Here is a 12,104-nt window from a genome sequence, read left to right on the forward strand (position 1 = left end):
GAACGACCAATTACTGCTGGAGACAGAACACAGTCTCAGAAATACAGTAATTAAATGTTCTGTCTTGTTAAATTAATTGATCACAATGGGGAAACAGGCACTCTGAAAATGGCATATTGTAAGATCTTATTAAAGACGGCCTTCTAAAGCAAGCCTCATTTGCATTTGGCTAGCTGTATTATTAGTGCAAGAGGTTTGCCTTCTGAAACTCATTCTGCTGCAGGGCCCCTGCTCTTTGTCCACCAGGCCATCTCATGCTCATGCCTTGGAAAGGTGGGTATCTGAAGGGACTTTTCCTCACCTCTGAGTACTAACAGTCTGCCTCAGGACACCCGGGAACAGAAGGAAGAGTTCCAAGGCTGTATCCAAGGTGAGTTTAGTGGAAGTGTTTCCCTGCCTTGACCACTGATGCACCTCAACTAAGATTATTTTTCAAGGAGTGGCTTTTTTTTCCTTTTAATTTGTAGCCTGGCAGCTTCCATTTAAAGAATAGCGTTTTGTTTTGTTTTTGAACAAGATAATGTCTGGTTGAAATAAGCAGGTGGCAGCTGGAGTCCTCCCTCCATGGCAGTGCTCCAACACCCAATAGGAAAGCCAAGCCCTTGGGGGCAGGGAATTCCCTACCCCTAGCTCCCATTGCCTGCCACCACTCCAAGTGGTGGTGGGAGAACTTCCAGTAAAAGCCTCACTTCCAGTAAAAACCCAGAAGTCATGTAGAGTTGCTCTAGGAACCACAGAAAACTCTTTGTGGTTTTATCTAAGAGTTTCTGGCAAGTCCTGGAGCTACCCTATTTCACTTGTTGGTTTTTACTGGAAGTAGTGTAGAACTGAAGCCAGCACCATGCTCTCCCATTTCCCTCCTGCCAGCTGCAAGGCACTGCCTAGCTCAGGACTGAATTTTCAAGATCACCCTCACTTTCATTTTGGTGCTCGAGTCATCCTGAAAGAAATCTCCCTTTTCTGACTGGGTGCTTAAAGGAGGATATGAGTTAATTGAGGGATATTATTGCCAGTTATTTAAAGAACATGGGGAGCTAAACATACCTGAAGTGGAAATAAGTGTTCCTATTCAAGCTATGCATTTGCCAATTTTTAGGCACTAAAGAACACATACATTTGAGCCTGGTTATAGAAGTTTCTATGGGTTATGAGGAAACGCTGCTTCCCCCACCGCCACCCCCATTCATTTCTTCAAAACTCCCCTTGGAAATGTGAACACACTTCCTAGCCAGGAACATTGATGACAGTGTTGCAGGGCTCCAAGCTCAGAACAGTGACTCTTGGGATCTCTCACTATGGCCTGTAATTTTGAAGTGGTCTATTCTTTTCCTTTCTAGAAAGGTTATTGGAGGTAGGAGTATAGAGGAGAGCAATGAAAGCACTCCCGGTCTGGTTTTGTCACACTGTGATATGGCATAAAGATGTATGTAACAGCAGCTGTTATAAGTCATTCTGCTGGAACAGTAAGAGTAATCTGAACTAGAGTTTTTTCCCCAGTTTACAGACTTGAACTGACTAAAACAACTCTGCCCATTTGTCTAAAGCTATCACAATATCTCTTGCTACACTGCTGTGAGCCGGCATGGTGTGAGCGTTGAACTAGGAACCAGGAGAGCCTGGTTTGAATCCCCAATCTGTCATGGAAGCATGTTTGGGCCAGTCACTCGGATTCAGCCTCACCTACTCCTAGCTCAGAGGATTGTTATTGATAAAATGGATGGGGGGAGAATGATGTTTTAATTAGGGTTGCCAGGTCCCCCCTCTCCTCCGGCAGGAGGTTTTTGGGGCAGAGGTAGAGAAAGATCGTGTGGGCGCACGGCGATGCAGCACTTCCAGTTTACAATCGGAAGTGCTGCATCGCAAAGGAGTTTTTACCACTCAAACTGAGATTTTGAGTGGTAAAAGGCCTGTTGCGATGCGGCACTTCCGGGTGTAAATGCATCGCAAGGGGCCGTTTTTCCATTCAAACTTCCAGTTTGAGTGGTAAAAGGCCCATTGATTGGCTGGGGGAGTTGCCACTCTAACAGCATCGCATGGGCAGGAGGGAGACCCAAAGCAGACTGGCTGCTCCTCTTCAGAAGGGTGATGAGGGTTTTGGCTTGGATTTGCCGTTCTCAGGATGCCCCCCCCAACACACACACACATAGGATCGCACCGGCTGGAGGGAGACCCAGAGCAGGCTGGCTGCCCCTCTTCAGAAGGGTGATGGGGGTTTTGACTTGGATTTGCCGCTCTCAGGATACCCCCCCCAACACACACACACATAGGATCGCACCAGCTGGAGGGAGACCCAGAGCAGACTGGCTGCCCCTCTTCAGAAGGGTGATGGGGGTTTTGACTTGGATTTGCCGTTCTCAGGATGCCCCTCCCAAACACACACACACATAGGATCGCACCGGCTGGAGGGAGACCCAGAGCAGACTGGCTGCCCCTCTTCAGAAGGGTGATGGGAGTTTTGGCTTGGATTTGCTGCTCTCAGGATGCCCCCCCCCAACACACACACACATAGGATCGCATCGGCTGGAGGGAGACCCAGAGCAGACTGGCTGCCTCTCTTAAGAAGGGTGACGGGAGTTTTGGCTTGGATGTGCTGCTCTCAGGATGCCCCCCCAAAAACACACACTCACAGGATCATGGGAAGAGTGGGCGGGATTAGGCGGATTTGGAGCGGTGAGTCATGAGCGGCAGCAGACGTAAGCAGCGCAGAGAAGTGCGCTGTTTCTCCCGTGAAAAATTGAAAATGCCTCGGGATGGGGCATTTTCTGCGCTGCCATGAAAAAGCTATTTAAATGGGTTTATTGTTTGCTCCGATTCGAAACCGAAGCAAAATCCACCGTGAAAAATACCCCAGTAAGTCTCCAGTGCTCTGTCCCCTCAAGGGAACCTGGTTAAGTGCTCCCTCTGCAACTTCTCACTTTTTGGAGAAATGGGGAGCTTTTAACAGTTGCATAGCATTGTGTTATACACCTCTCCTGCAGTGTATGCCCAAGAAAGAAATGCAAGATGAAACAGAATTTGCAGAGGTGGAAGGAGAGTTGGAATTTTCTAACCAAAAGACTAGCTTCAGGTCTCTGGTATTTCATTATCAGTGCTAGCATACATAACCAGGACAGAATACAAATGAAATGGTGTATGAGTGAGTGGGGTATGTGTGTCAGGTTTATACAATTCAGGCTGCAATCCAACTCAAAATTCAACAGTGGTTTCCAAGCTCAGATCTCTTTCAGGCATACCTGACAGGATGAAAAGCTGTCAGAGATTGATTCTCACATGTTGTTGAGGACAGAACAAAAAGTAATTGGCTTTAAGATGCAGCAGAGGAAATATATATATAAGTTAATTCTGGAGAAAATAGAACAAGCTGGCAAGAGAGGATGTGTTATCACCTCCGCTGGAAATATTCAAGGCTAGTCTACTCTATGAAGGACTCTCCTGGGACTATGAAATCAATTCTGTCATGATGCAGTGGAATACACTAAACTTCCCTTCTTGTCCTAATGATTCAGCTGGGAAATATTATCATCTATACGGAGAATTGTTCAAATAAAAATGAGTACCAGTTCTTTTTTGATAGATTTTGTGTGCTTAATTAATGGAGGTCAGGTGCACTGGTTTCCATTTGAGATTTTCCATTTGAGATAAAACAGTGGACTGGAAACTCTATCAGGTTCTTTTTTCAGGAACGTTAGTAGCCATATGGATGTGTCATTGGCCACCAAGATCAAGTTAATTCATGCCATCGTATTCCCTGTTACTATGTATGGGTGTGAAAGCTGGATAATTGAAGAAAGCTGAAGGAAGGAAGTAGATTCTTTTGAAATGTGGTGTTGGAGGAGAGTGTTATGGATACCGTGGATGGCCAAAAAACAAATCAGTGGGTTATAGATCAAATCAAGCCTGAACTGACCCTAGAAGCTAAAATTACTAAACTAAGGCTATCGTATTTTGGTCACATTATGAGAAGACAAGAGTCACTGGAGAAGACAATTATGATAGGAAAAGTTGAGGGCAGCAGGAAAAGAGGAAGACCCAACAAGAGATGGATTGACTCAATAAAGGAAGCCACAGCCCTCAATTTGCAAGATCTGAGCAAGGCTGTCAAAGATAGGACATTTTGGAGGACATTGATTCATAGGGTCGCCATGAGTCGGAAGCGACTTGACAGCACTTAACACACACACACACAGTAGCCATAGCCAAGAAAACGTGTGGTTATTAACCTGCACCTAATCCTGTTATTTATTGCTGGAAGGCAGTCTAGAGTGGGCAAAATGGTCAATGAAGGGGTATCTCTTAATATGTGATACGGCACACAAAATACGGCCCATCGCTTAGGATGTGTTTTTGGTCATGTTATACTGGTTGCAGAGAACATTTTGAAACCATGTCTACTTTTACCAGAGACACACATCTGTTTTAGAATTTTCCCTGTCTGCATAATATCATACAAATGCATATGTTGTACACAAACACTTACCCAACTGTAAGATCTTCATGTTCTTAGAAGTCCCACCATTGTTGAGTGCAAGAGACCAATTACCCTCATGAGAAGAGTCTGCATGGCTGTTGTGACATATAACAATTGACTACCATTCATGCATGTCTTTGGACTCTCTCTAGTGCAAGAAACAAGATGCCAACTATGCATCCATCCATATACAACCATATTTATGAAGGCATGCCTTTAAATTAAAATTTGTTTTCTTATATGATGCATTAACATTTCATATGAGTGACAAAAAATTGTCAGTTAAGTTTGTGGGAGCAACTTCTGCTACAAGCTAAAGTAGCTCAAGGTGTGTGTGTGGCGGGGGGGGGGATTCACACTGCAAGGCCAGATGCTGTTTAATTGTTCCACCTGTAAGCTCCTGACCCTTCGAACCAGAAATCACCACAGAGTCATATAGAGTCCAAGCAGATGGCTTTTACTGGTCAAAAAGGCAATACAGTGCATACAGGGGACTATGGCAGCTATGAGAGTCTCACTAGCTGAACGATAATATAAGGCAGTAAATGGCGGGAGATTATACAGCATCAGCACACATAAACAGAGTATACTTTCCCAGGAGCAGCATTCCCAGGCCTTGGTATGTGTGGTCGACCTTGAGGCTAGACAGTACAGTACAGACACAGAAACAATACTGAAACCGAGATAGCAGCCTGACATCCTGCTCCCCTTAAGGCCCCCTCCCAGTCTGTAAGGGGGACGGTCTTTCCGGGTAGGCAGCATGAAAGGTATCGACGAGTTTGGGGGCGGAGACATCTCGTGCGCGAACCCATTCGTCGTAGGCAGGGGGGAAGTGTTTCCAACGGACTAAATACTGTAGGTTTCCATGGTGAACACGAGAGTCAAGGATTTTGGAGACCTCGAAGTGCTCCTCCCCCCCCCACCATAATGGGCTGTTCGGGAGGCGGATCGGGATGCCATTGCGGAGAGGCAATATGGGGCTTCAGGAGGCTAATGTGGAAAACGGGATGTACACACCTCAGGGTTTTGGGGAGGGCTAGTTCCACTGTGACAGGATTTATGACTCGTGTGATGGGGAATGGGCCAATGAACTTAGCATTGAGCTTAAGGCACGGACGGGTGGAACGTAGATTTTTGGTGGAAAGATAGACCAATTTACCCACTCGCAGCTCGCCCCCAGGGGAACGATGTTTATCAGCTTGTGCTTTGTATTTGCGCTTGGCTCGGTCGAGATTGCTAACGAGCCAAGGCCAGGTGGTACGGAGGGTGTGTGCCCAGGAAGCAACATCAGGATCTCCCTCCCCCTCCACATCATTTCTGGGAGTAACAGGACCGAAATCCTGTCTATACACTGCAAAGAATGGGCTAAAACCTGTAGATTGATGCACAGCATTATTGTAGGCATATTCAGCAAAAGGTAATAGTTCTACCCAGTTATCTTGGTGGTAGTTAACATAATAGCGTAAATAACATTCAAGTACGGCATTGACACGTTCAGTTTGTCCATCGGTTTGGGGATGGTATGCAGTAGACAACCCTTGTTCTACCCCCACCAACTTGAGAAATGCTTTCCAAAACTTGGAAACAAAGCCACTGCCGCGGTCACAGATTATTTTGCGCGGAAACGAATGTAATTTGAAGATATGTGATACGAAGAGGCGGGACAGTTTCTGAGCAGAGGGGATCCCTGCGCATGGAACTAAATGGATTTGCTTGGAAAACAAATCAGTAACAACCCATAATACAGTTTTCCCCCCGCTGAGAGGGAGATCAGTCATAAAGTCCATAGCAATCACTTCCCAGGGTTTGCTGGGTGTTTCCAGGGGTTGCAGTAACCCCGGGGGTTTACCCTGTGATCGTTTCACTGTGGCGCAAACAGGACAGCTGTGAATAAAAGAGTCAACATCGGAACGCATTCCCCCCCACCAAAACTGTCTGCGCAACAAGTGGAGAGTCTTTAGAAATCCAAAGTGTCCAGCTGTTTTTGCTCCATGAGCTAAGTGTAAAACGTCTTTTCGGAGTGCTTTGGGTACATATAATTTTGAGTCCTTGTACCAAGAGCCCCCCTGTTCTATTACTCCAGGGGGTAGGGTGTGATTAGAGCGTTCTGAAAGGCAGTGGTCCCGAAGGGTATTTAAAAAGGATTCGGAGATGGGAACCTTGGCGGGTACCCCCCCCCGCTACAGTGGTTTTAGGACTTGCGATGGGGGTAGTGCTTACGTGCGGTGGTGCAGAGATTGCAGGCGGCAGGGCAGCCGGTGGGGTTGGAGGGGTGGAATCGCCGGTTCGTTGTTGTTGCGGAGGCAGTTGGGTAGTCGATTGGGTTGGAGGAGTTGGAGAGCTGGGTCTGGGATGTTGTTGCTGAGATCGAGTTTGCACGGCTAGTACAGGCAGGGCTCCTCTTTGCGTAGGGGTGAACAGAGAGTCGGTTGGTCTCTCGAGTTTTACCGGGTACTGCGGCAAGCGGGAGAGGGCATCTGCGAGAACGTTTTGTTTTCCAGGAACATGTTTTAGGACGAAACGAAACTGAGCGAAGAATTCCGCCCAACGTTGTTGTTTCGCCGACAGTTTATGGGACCCTGTGAGGGCAGCTAGATTTTTGTGATCGGTCCAAACCTCGAAGGGAATTTTGGAACCCTCCAAGAATTGTCTCCATAGAGTCAGTGCATGGTGAACGGCCGCTGCCTCTTTCTCCCAAATGGGCCAGTTCAATTGTGCGTGCGCAAATTTTCTCGAAAAGTAAGCGCAAGGGTGAAGGAGACCATCCGGACCTTTCTGGAGGAGGGCCCCTCCCATAGCTACATCGGAGGCATCGACTTGCACAATAAACATTTGGTTTGGGTCTGGGTGCTGTAGTACGGGTTCGGATGTGAAGAGACGTTTGAGTGCTACAAACGCGGCTTGACATTGATCAGTCCACAGGATTTTTGCAGAGGGCAAGGTAGACGCGCTTGCTTTTCCTTTGGTTTTTAGGAGATCAGTGATGGGTAGAGCCACTTGGGCGAAGTTAGGGATGAACCCTCGATAAAAGTTCGCAAACCCCAGAAACTGTTGTACTTGCTTGCGGTTGGTGGGGGGAGTCCAATCGAGAACGGCTTGGACTTTGACAGGGTCCATGCGAAGACCTTGGTGGGAGATAATGTATCCTAAAAATGTGAGCTGGGTTTGATGGAACTCGCATTTAGCCAGTTTTGCGAAGAGTTGGTGATTGCGCAGGCGCTGCAGAACTTCTCGGACCAGAATTACATGCTCTTCTATGGTTTTTGAATAAATAAGAATGTCGTCCAAATAAACCACTACCCCGCGATACAGTAAATCATGAAGGATTTCGTTGATAAGTTGCATGAAGACCCCCGGGGCCCCTTTTAATCCGAACGGCATTACGAGGAATTCATACATCCCAAAACAGCTAGAGAAGGCAGTGAGGTGTTCATCTCCTTCTCGGATGCGGACTCGGTAGTAAGCTTCCACCAAGTCTAACTTGGAGAATACCCGGCCCTCCTGTAATTGTCCCAAAATATCAGAAATTAATGGGATAGGATAGGCGTTGGTTTGGGTGACTGCATTGAGCTTTCTGAAGTCAATGCACAGACGAAGGTCGCCCTCCTTCTTTCGGACGAAAAACGCAGGGGCCGAGTTCGGGGCATTCGATGGACGAATGAACCCTCTGGCGAGGTTTTTGTCTAGGAAGTCTCGGAGGACAGTACGCTCGGAGGCGCTCATGGGGTAAATCTTGCTTTTGGTTAATGTGCAGTCCTTGACCACCTCAATTGCACAGTCCGAGACCCGGTGGGGGGGCAAGGCATCACATTCTTTAAGGTCGAAAACATCCGCAAAGTCCTGATAGACGTTAGGTAGGATTGGAGGTGCTGGGACCTCGGAGGTTAAAGCTGGGACGGGCGGATATAACAGCGCAAAGTTTTGCCGGTGTTGGTCGCACATGGGACTAGCGAAGGAGATAGTGTTTGTTTCCCAGTTAATACTGGGACTGTGTCCTTTAATCCAGTTAATACCCAAGACCACTTCAAAACGGATAGGGGCTATAGTGAAGTCTATTTGTTCCCAGTGGGAGCCAATTCCCATTGCCACCCCTATGGTGCGGTGATCAACTGAACCCCCCTGGAAATGGCTCCCGTCCATTTGGGCAAATTGGACAGGGGCGGGTAAAGCCTCAGATTCGGCTCTGAGTGCAGCAAAAGTGGCTTCGCTTATGAGAGTGCGACAGCAACCGGAGTCGATGAGTGCTTTGACGGGTAGTTGGGGGCCACCGTTAAGGTGTTGTAAAACTGCATCCACGTAGACGGTGGAGTCCACTTCTTTGATTTTGGTAGGAGCATTTGGTTTAACAGGAGGATCTGGAGAGGTCTGTGGAGACGCTCCATTCACCACAGACCGGAGCCGTTTTTTGACAAGTCGAGGGGAGATTCCAGGTTTAAGGCTGGAGAATTCCATGGATTTTCCTCATCCGAAGAGGGAAAGTTGTCCCCCAATGGGGCACTTGTAATCCGAGACCCGGCGGGGTCGTTTGTAGTAGGCAGGGAGGCTGGGTCTCCAGCATGGAGTGCAGAGGGTGTGGGTCTTCCCGGAGCTGCGCTGCGGGTGGCCGCGGTGCCTCTGCGTGGTGGACGACCTCTGGCTCGGGTTATCGTGCTGGGACGAAATAATCCATGGCGGTGTGGGCAAACAGCTGCAAAGTGGCCCATTTCTCCGCAATTAAGACAGGCACCTCTCTGAAATCGGGCTTCACGTTCCTGGGGTGGACGTGGAGGATTTCGTGGGACGGGCGGTGGTGCCTTGGATTGGGGCTTTTGGGTGCCTTTTTCCTTGTGCTTTTGACGGACTAGAGAAATAAAGCGTCGGCGGCTTTCCACTTCCTCGGCCAATAGAATCCAGTCTTCAAGGGTATCGGGATCACCCCGCATATATGACCAGTTCAGAACGTCAGGGTGCAAGGCTTCCCTGAAATGGTGAATTAGGGTGGTTTCGGGCCAACCTACAATTTTACTTGCTAGCCGTTGAAATTCATCGGCAAATTCTCGAACTGTAGCAGAGCCTTGTTTTAGTTGTAAGAGTTCCGTTTTGGCTCTTTCCCCCAGGAAGGGGTCCTCAAACCTCCTTCTCAGAGCAGTCATGAAGTTGTTGAGGGAACGGATAGCACGAGAGCGGGTGTCGAACTGGAGGACCATCCAGTCAGCTGCTTTACCTGTCAGAAGGGAAGCTACATAACGCACCCGGCTATCCTCCGTGGGGAAAAGCTGTCCTTGTTCTCGTATATAACTGTCCACTTGATGCAAGAAACAAGGCAGAGTCTCGAGAGATCCGTCGTACGTAGTCTTCAATTTGAGTTGCTTCCAGGGGCCGGGCGCAGGCTGTCCCGGATGCACGGGTGGTCCGGGAGGAGGAACAACGGGAGCTCCGGGAGGCAGGGGTGGAGCAGGCACATTAGCGGGTGGCTGGGGTGGCTGGATGGGCACCCCCTGACCCGGTATCGAAACGGGCTGTGCCTGGGCTATCAGGGTTTGTTGTAATTGCCTGTTATCCTGAAGCATACGTTCCATTAGCTCTTGGAGTTGATCGACACGGTCGGAGAGCTCCCGGTTCTGGGCTCGTAAGAGGTGAACCTCCTCACTTGGGCCACCAGTAAGATGAGGTTTACTGGTCCGGAAGCTCGTGGCCCATTGAGAGCTGTCTCCATATAGATCCTCGTCTTCAGACTCTCCTGAGTCTCGACGTCGGTCAGCCAGACGGCGTGCGCGTTGGGTCGCGCGCGACGGGACAAACGCCGGGGAAAATGACAGACCTGATAGCCCTTGTACAGTGTCCTTGGGACGCGTATCCATTTTCGCCCGATCCCTAACCCTTGCTGTTGCCACCTTGGCTGCTTCAGCAGCTTCTCTCTCTCTTGCGACCTTAACCGCTTCGGCGGCTTCCTTATCCGCAAGAACTTTGGCGTTCTCAAGTCTTAGGGCAGCCTCCGCCGTAATGCGCGGTAAAAGTTCTGTTTCCAGGAGTGAGAGTATGGGGTCGGGTTCCCCGCCCAGCAAGGGTTGTATTCGAACCGCCAGTGCGGGTGCATCGGCTCCAAAAGTCGAGGTCAAAGCTTGAGCCAAGGTGGTTACCGGGGTGTCCTTTGTACATTCCACAAGGAGAAGAGCGGTGCGAATAGCGACCCGCTTGGCTTCAGCCTGACAGCTGGCCGCATCCGGTATGAGGGAAAAACCCTCTGGCGGGGCTCCTGCCATGGCAGAACTAGAGGAAAGAGTCTCTCGAGAAATAAGATTATCCAAAAGTCCAGTTAGTACTTGTAAATCCTCAGTTGCCAACCGGGCATCGTCCAGCAATTGATCCAAGTCTTGAAGATCTAAACGAGTATCAGTATCCTCCGTCGTTAACATCCAGAGAATCCCTTTTATAGATTGCCACTGTTCCTGTACCAGGTCCCTCAAGCGGCAAACCTCTAGGGTAGTCCTGAAGAGTTCAGCGACTATGTCCTGTACCAGGGTGGGATCCTTCCGAGAGGAATCCAGGGTAGTAGGTCACTCGGAGAGCCTCGCAGCTCCCATCCAAGTGGCAGGCGAACCCCCCTGGGCTCCAGCCTGACAAGTAGTACAATGAAGAAGGTGAGAGATAGCTGCCATAATGTAAGCTCCTGACCCTTCGAACCAGAAATCACCACAGAGTCATATAGAGTCCAAGCAGATGGCTTTTACTGGTCAAAAAGGCATTACAGTGCATACAGGGGACTATGGCAGCTATGAGAGTCTCACTAGCTGAACGATAATATAAGGCAGTAAATGGCGGGAGATTATACAGCATCAGCACACATAAACAGAGTATACTTTCCCAGGAGCAGCATTCCCAGGCCTTGGTATGTGTGGTCGACCTTGAGGCTAGACAGTACAGTACAGACACAGAAACAATACTGAAACCGAGATAGCAGCCTGACACCACCAACCTATTCCTGTGATCTGAGGAAGGACATTCTTTGTGGAGATATTACTGTGGGTTTTATATATGGAGGAAAGAGTATCTTGCTGACAAATTTGGGCATGCATAGACTTCTGTTCTTTAAGCAGCGCACAAAGTACGCTATTATAACATTTGTGGTCTTTCCCCTAATGCACTAACAGATCTGCAGGCCTTCGAATGATGATAATTATTAAGAATATTACTTCTGTAGAATGGGAACAGCATGAAAGTCTACCCTGAGCCTAATGGAAGCACAATCAATTACTGATTATCTTCTCTCTGACTATATTTAGTATAAGTATTTTTTTAATATACTATTTGTTTTTTGGGGGGTGGCAGTGGTTGTTTTTACTGACTCTGTTGCGTGCTCTCATTTTCTGTTCTGGAACCCTGCTGGTGTAAACATCAGATTGGCTCTTAATGCTTTTTTAGAAGCACTCTGACTTGTAGAAAATTAAAACTAATCCTGCTTTCTTCTTTGAAAAAAAAAAAAAACACAACCCCTTGTATTTCTTTTGGAAAGACTAGGAATGCAAGGTCAAGGTGTGTCATATTCATATTGCTGGTGAGATCCAGCCAGCTTTTTTGCTCAGTCTCATCCTTTACACCAACCTCTGCCCCTCATGGCTTTTGTCCATGCAGGTCCCATAATACCCAGCTGGAATAT

The sequence above is a fragment of the Euleptes europaea genome, chromosome 3 (genome assembly GCF_029931775.1).
Source record: "Euleptes europaea isolate rEulEur1 chromosome 3, rEulEur1.hap1, whole genome shotgun sequence".
NCBI lineage: Eukaryota > Metazoa > Chordata > Lepidosauria > Squamata > Sphaerodactylidae > Euleptes > Euleptes europaea.